The sequence below is a fragment of the Leptopilina boulardi genome, unplaced genomic scaffold (genome assembly GCF_019393585.1).
Source record: "Leptopilina boulardi isolate dan_hultmark-lab unplaced genomic scaffold, ZJU_Lbou_2.1 LbouV2_31, whole genome shotgun sequence".
NCBI classification, from domain to species: Eukaryota; Metazoa; Arthropoda; class Insecta; order Hymenoptera; family Figitidae; genus Leptopilina; species Leptopilina boulardi.
In genome coordinates, this window is record NW_026137874.1 from 3,157,691 (window position 1) to 3,165,050 (window position 7,360).

Genomic DNA, 7,360 nt, shown 5'->3' on the forward strand with positions numbered 1-7,360 from the left:
ATTGATAATCTCGTACGTGAAACAATTTATACGTATAGAGAAAATTCATTGTAAACTATTTATCTTGTTTTGCCATTTAATTTTATTTTATACTATTTATTTTTGATGATTTAAAATTAAATTAACTAATAACAAAAGTACAATTCAATTTTTATGCATTCAAAAAGATAAAGAAAAGGTAAGTAAATAAAAATAAATAATAAAAAATGGAAAAAAAATCACTTTCTATATAACGTACAATTTTCAACGAAGTAAAATATACTTATAGATAGAAATATTGATAAAAATTTCTTTTTCATAGAAAAAATATTTACACCAATAGTTAAAAAATGTTTTTAAAAACAAGAATAATAAATATATTTGTAATTAATTGAAAAAAAAATAGAGAAAAAAACAAATTTTGAGGTTACCTTGTTTTGTTTACAAATAGGCTTATTTACAAACCTAATTTTGAGGTTTAAGATACAATTTAGTGCTTTGATATTGTTTTCCCCTTGTTAAAGAATTACTGAAGAATATAAAAGTCGCATATTATTTTCAAAAAGTACTCATCAGTAAGTAATAAAATTAAAAACAAAACTTAGTGCAAATAAACAATAAAAATTCTAATTTCGAAAAGCAGAATGTCTGCGCAGAATATATTTATTTTCATTTTTTTCGCGCAACCGGAAGTAAACAATGATGTTACGCCACTAGTCAAAGTAGCAAATTAAAAGTTGTATAGTTCGTTTTTAAAATGAATCTAATAGATAAATCATAATTTAAAGCACTGCATTTCATCTACAATCGAATTTTATGTAATATAAGTTTAAAAGATTATGTAAAAATATTGTAATTGTTGTCTAATTTTATTTTTCAGTAAATTGTATTCGAAAACTACGACTTAAACTTGTCCACCAATCAAAAAATTGCTTTGACGTTTTGGCCAATCAGAGCATAGATTGTTTTCTAGATGTTTTTTATTGATGACTTTAGGAACGCATCGACAAATGTGACGGTTGCTGTACTTCATCCACATCTTGATCATTTTGCATCCAAAAAGGTAAGTTTCCTTTGGTTTCCTTTATATTCTTGAATAAAATTTTGCATGTCAACTATTATTTGATTTAAGAAGAAGAGTATTTTATAATAGTTAGTGTAAATAATGATCAGTATGTGATAAAAAGTAAGTGATTAAAATAGTGCCATGCCAATTCTTTCTGTTTATTTGCACGTATAGATTGTTGAAAAATGTAAAAATAACGATCAAATTATTTTATGGTTTTTCATTTTGAAAAAGCATTTCAGATTTCTTTACAGCCTTTACAGAAATAGCATTTTAGGTTCTTATGTTTTTACAACAAAGATTTTTAGTAGTTGAACAAAATAATTATGTATATTAACATTTTTTCAAGATGGCGTCGTATTAATAGATTTTATCGCAATTAATTTTTCTTTTTTCAGATACCTCATTTCGACTAGTCTCTTGCAAAAATCTCATCTCATGGAAGAAAATGATTCGCAGTTGCGGTAAGTAATAATAATTATAATGATAATAAAAGCATTTCGACATAGAATTAGAAAATTAAATTATTTAAAATTGACATAAAATATCAGATTTGTGACTATTTTGTATGAATATATTTCAACTCAGGCGAATTTAATTTAATTTTAACTTATCATAATTTGTAAATATATTTGGCTGAACTTTCATTTAACCAACATTTTTATTAAGAAAGACAAATAAGAATTTAGTTAAATAAAAATTATATTTAATGAACAATGCTAATTAAAAATTCGATTGAATTAAAATTCTGCTCAATAAAAATTTTACTAAATGATAATTCGGCTAAATAAAAATTCGATTATAGGAAAATTTGTTTAAGTGAAAATTCTAATAAATATTAATTTATCTAAATAAAAATATGATTTAAGCAAAATTTGGTTAAATAAAAATTTTGCTCATTGAAAATTTTACTAAATATTTATTCTAAATATTTATGCTATATAAAAATTCGATTAAAGAAAAATTTGATTAAATGGAAATTGATTTATATAAAAATACCCATTAAATAAAGATTCATTTAAATATAAATTCGTTTTACTTCTTGGATTAAAATTTCATCGGTTTCTCTCCTTAATTACCCAATTGATATTATTGGTTTTAAATTAAGGTTCAATTTTGTTTATTTTCAAAGTTTTAAAAACTAAAGGATTTGTTTCTTTTATAGATTTTTTTTAAAATTTTAAATTGTATCTTTTTTTAAATTTAATTTCTTTTTCTTTACAGGATGAGAAAGGGGGGAAATGACGGAAAATTATGAGTGCAGCATTAGTCACAGCATCCCTTCAAGACCGATTTCAACGATCGGTAAGTTTTTTTAGTTTTTTCATGTAATGTATCGCAAATAGATTCTAATAATTTTTATATAATTTCATAATGAAGGTTAATTAAATACAAATGAATTATTTAATTAACAAATGTATTTAATATGTTAATATTTCTTAAATTATGTACTTAATTAAAATATTTCATTGACTATTGTTTAAGGAAATATTTATTTGATAATAGTAAATAATAATTAACTAAATAGTAGAATCAAATATATTTTTTTTAGAATAATGATTTTATCACTCTTTCAATATTTAGTATAACAAATCATTTTTTTAAATTTATCATTAAAATGCAATCGCTTTGCTGTAACAATTCCAATTAAATTAAAATAAAGAAGATAAACCACCAACATTTTTTTTCATTGACAGTCACTTGTTTTTTATCAGCTTCCAATTTTTTTTTCATTCATTACAGTTTCTTTATATTTTTAAATTCTCATTTATCAAATTTGTCTTGATTTAAATAATAATAAAAAAAATATATTGTGAAATTAATCATTACGCGGGGAATTTCTTTTATTTCTTTTTTATTTTTGCTTCTCATATTTCATATCGGAGCTTCCAATATAGATGTTAATTGGAAACTTAATTCTAAATGTCGTAGTTATTCTTTTTATCGAAATGGATTTGTAATTGAATTATGAATTCAATGAATTCTAATTAATTTTAATAAAATGCGTCTCAATAAGTGGCTATCAATGAAATTAAAGAAAGTTATATTAACGAATCTTAATTTAAAAACATTGCCGTTTTCAATGTTAAATTTTGTATATGTGAATTTTTTTACTTTATTATTTATGTATTTTTATTTTTAGAAAAAATTTATTTAATTTCATAAATACATTCATAATACTAATTTAATTAAGAATTAATTTAGTAATACATTAATTATTATTTTTATTATTTATTTATTTTTTTTTTTAATAATTTTTAATTAAACGAATTTGATTACACAGTGGAATGAAAATTCATTCTGATTTTCTTTAGAAAGAAATGAAATCTAATAATAAACAAGTGAATTCTGTTTGCCCTTTCATAATTAAGGATTAAGAGAAACATTTTTACTTTTCTGTTTGTGTAATATTGCCCTTGCAATAAGGGGATGTACAATAAACTGTCATTGCCCTGAATGGGACAAATCCCCTTCTGTGCGCACTCTTCGGTAACAGTTTTTTTAAGCCTCTAAACTTTAAATGGACTATATTCTTCATATATATATATATATATATAATCGACTGGTTCTATATACGCAATGTATATAATCAAAAAATCACGTTATCCCACTGAATTAATTCATTTACATCGTTTTTTCTACAGAACAAATACAAATCCCTGCTTACCATAATCTCTTTTGCAGTATTTGTTGAGATTCAGTCTTTTCGTACTGGTTTTGCATTTTCCACATTGATCTGAAAAATAAATATCAGGAATTATTAGTTTGTATATGAAATATGTTTTTAACATATAAATATTTAAAAATGCGAAAAATCATAATAATATAATGGGATTTTTTTTTCTTTTTTTTTTAATAAAAAATTGGAGAAAAGGTTTTTTTTTTAATAATCGCGACGTGATAAAAGTGAAAGTGTGCAATTTGAAGTTTGAATGTGTAAAAAAAGCTTTTTGCTTCGTTTTGTTGAAAACTTCTTGCGGTGTTCTGTCGTTATTGCCTTATTCGTTTCTCTGAATTTCTTCTCAGAGACACATCATGTCTGCACAAGTCTGAACCATATCACTATCCAATATTTTCTGGCAAAGTTCCCGAGACAGCCATTCAGAAGTACCCCGCGTCTAGTCGACCGATATACATCTATCTACTTATTACGTGCAGTTGGTGTCTATTTTCAGTTTCCCATTAATTACAAGTCCAGTTACAGTCTTTAGTTAATGATTTTAAGATGCGTATATAGCAAACCCTGTAATTTATCCTTTTTCAAAAATTTCCGTTCCATCAATCAATAAACTAATTTTGAAATGTTATTTATCATCATTAATAAATTTTTATTAATTATAATGAAGTATTTTTGAGAAAGAAAATGTTTTCTTAATTCTGAATTTGTTAAAAATAACTAATTAGAAAATCTTGGCTGATTTTTTGCTTCAGAAATTAGTAAAAATTGACTAATTTTCACTGGAAAAATAAAAAAAATACCCTGATAAAAAATTTATTTGATTCTAAAATCTTTATTTTTAATATCTAAACTACAATTTTTAAATTTTCAATGATAATTATTTTTTATCAGAAATTTTCTTCAATTATATAATGCGGTCTGTTACCTCGACATTCTTATGTAACATATTTATTGTGGTTGCTATTTTCCGCGCGCGTGAAAATAATGCTTCAAGGAAGTTAGGAAAATTACCCTGTAAATGGAGCTAAAAATATTTTTTTTGGCACCAAACTGCTTGTAGGCGTCTAGAGTAAATGCCCAGTAAAAGATAAATATATACATATACTATACGCGAAGTTCAAACCTCTGTTTTTATAAAGACGCTATAGTAAATACATTTAAGTCTTAAGAGCTTCAAGGCGTAGTTAATTACACCTCATGAATTTTCAAATTACTTTATTCACGATACTTCAATTAAATATCTCAATTAAGTTTATTTTCAAATTTACAAAAAATTTATTCTTTTTTATATAAAATTTTACTAACATTAACATAATTTATTATAAATAAATTTGTTTTATTATAATATTAATATGGGGTGTATAATTATCTCTTAAAATTCATTAATTAGAATTTTTATTTTTAAGAATTTCATTAGTTTTTTTAAGTCAAATTTTCATTTTTCCAAATAAATAATTTTCGGAACAAAAATTTTATTTTAATTTTTCTTCTTGCAGATTCTATTCTCGATGGCTTGTGGTGTCACGTACTTCAAAGATAAGGGCTAAAGTGAAGGACACCGAATTCTTCATATTCAGACTTTATAGAACTCGGTCTATTTTTACGGTTATTTTTCACATTTTCTGAATGGAAATTTAACTTGAAAGTAGGGATCTCCGAGGGCTATTTAGTTTGAAAGAATCTCCTTGAAGCTGAGAATTCGTTACTAAGGTGAATATTTTAATTTATTAGAAAAATTTTATTATAAAAAATTTATGATTTTATTGTACTCGAAAGGAAAATTTGACTCTGATTTCAAATGCTGGGAAAATCAAAGGGAAGAATAAAAATTTGTTCTCAATTAGGGTCGTTGATCTGCTCGACACCAAGCAGTTATATGGAATCAAGCGCGAGAAATAGAGCGATTTATCGATTGCTGTAAAATGAAAATCACTGTAATTTTGCTGGGCACATACATTTTAAAATACGCGGTATTGGGCATTTTATAGACTGCAAAATTGTCTCCGGCGTTTTCGTGACAACGAGCGCATATCCGACTGCAGGAAACGGGAAAGGAGATTACCTTGGAATTACTTTATGGCTCGTGTAATTCATCTTTGAAAGGTCACGAACGTTATAGAGAGAAATCAAAAAGTCGCGATATGTCAACCAAAAAAGGCGAATTACTATATTTGATTTTTTTGAATGATTTTATTGACTTAGAAAAAATAAACCGAAATTTTTAATGAAGTAATTTTTTTTTTTTAGTAAAATATTACTATTTGGTAATATATTTTTTTTTACTAAAGTGAAGAATGACTAAAAGTTAGTAGAAATTTTCTCTAATTTAAAATGATTTTCACTAATTCAAATTTAGAGAGAGTAATTAAATTCGAATAATTAGAGTGCATTTAAAATTTTTTGGTTTATTAATTCAAGGGACGGACTTTTTAGAAAAAAATTAGAGATAACTAATATTATATTGTATAAATTAAGCAAATTAACATATGTGGTACATGACACTAATTATGCAATAAGTAGATAATTAAAATACAAGGATTAACAACGCATAATATATATGACAAACCCCAACTCGGCAGGGGACGTAAAGAAGTTATCCTACAAATTCTTCCCTTTTTTCTTTAAATTATTTTCAATTAAAATTCTCTTCTAAAACTTCATGTTCCTTTTTAAATTGAATAATTAATTTCAAAATTAATTATTAATCAGTTATTAATTATTATCCTAATTAGCGATATATAATTAAAAATTATTCAACTCAAAAATTAACATTATGTTAGGATATAATGACATGTTGAACATTATTATATATATATACAATAACAAGCTCCCTTTTGTCTTGGAAGATAATACTGAAACTTTTGCTCAAAGTTTGTTATTGACTCGGGGGGTTTATAAAATTTATAAAATAGCTAATGAGAAATTCTTCTTTAATGTTCCAACTTGTTGCAAAGTATATAAAGCTGTAGCGTGGCAAATAAGCGTAATAAAAATACATCTTTGAAGACACAGCAACCTTAAGTTGTACGGAGAGAGAGATCAGGTTTATATAGCGATATCGATCGATTATAATCGACGTCCACAACCAGCAGTGCAAGGTCCATAATAATATAACTTTGAAGCAAACTTTCGTAATCCTCGTGGAGGAAGGTCGCCCTCTAACAGGGATCGTTTAGACTTGATTCAAATTAGCTGCGAAGGCTAAGTAATTAACTTTGACTTGGGTCTTAGGCAGAAACTAGAAACTATAATGTTTCTAATCTAATGATACATACTTAACAGGTTATTCAATTTCAAATTATATTTTCTTATTAATATTATATAGAGAAGCTGAGGGGCTGTAACAAATTATAGAATATTTAATAAATTATAAAAATTATCAAGTGTTTCAAACAAAACAATTAATTAATTAATAGCAATTGACTTTAAATAATTATAATTTAATTATTTTTTCTAAAAGAATAATTTTTTTTGACAATTTTGTTATTATAATACGCGTTATTTACAATTGGAAGCCAGTCGTTTTCTTCGAAGAAATGTATATTAAGTTTCCACAAAAAGTGAACTAAACTGTATGAAATGACAAAAACTTTTCTCCTTTCCAACTTCACTTAAATATAGTTGAAAACATTTCT

At 24.8% G+C, this 7,360-nt stretch overlaps 1 long non-coding RNA gene across 1 annotated transcript; it reads left to right on the forward strand.

Annotated features, from left to right (window-relative positions):
- The first annotated feature begins 1,441 nt into the window (after positions 1 to 1,441).
- LOC127283381 (uncharacterized) lies at positions 1,442 to 5,429 on the forward strand. The gene is made up of 3 exons (XR_007843345.1): positions 1,442 to 1,509; positions 2,270 to 2,350; positions 5,222 to 5,429. It is a non-coding gene; the product is annotated as an uncharacterized LOC127283381 (long non-coding RNA).
- Positions 5,430 to 7,360: the final 1,931 nt, after the last annotated feature.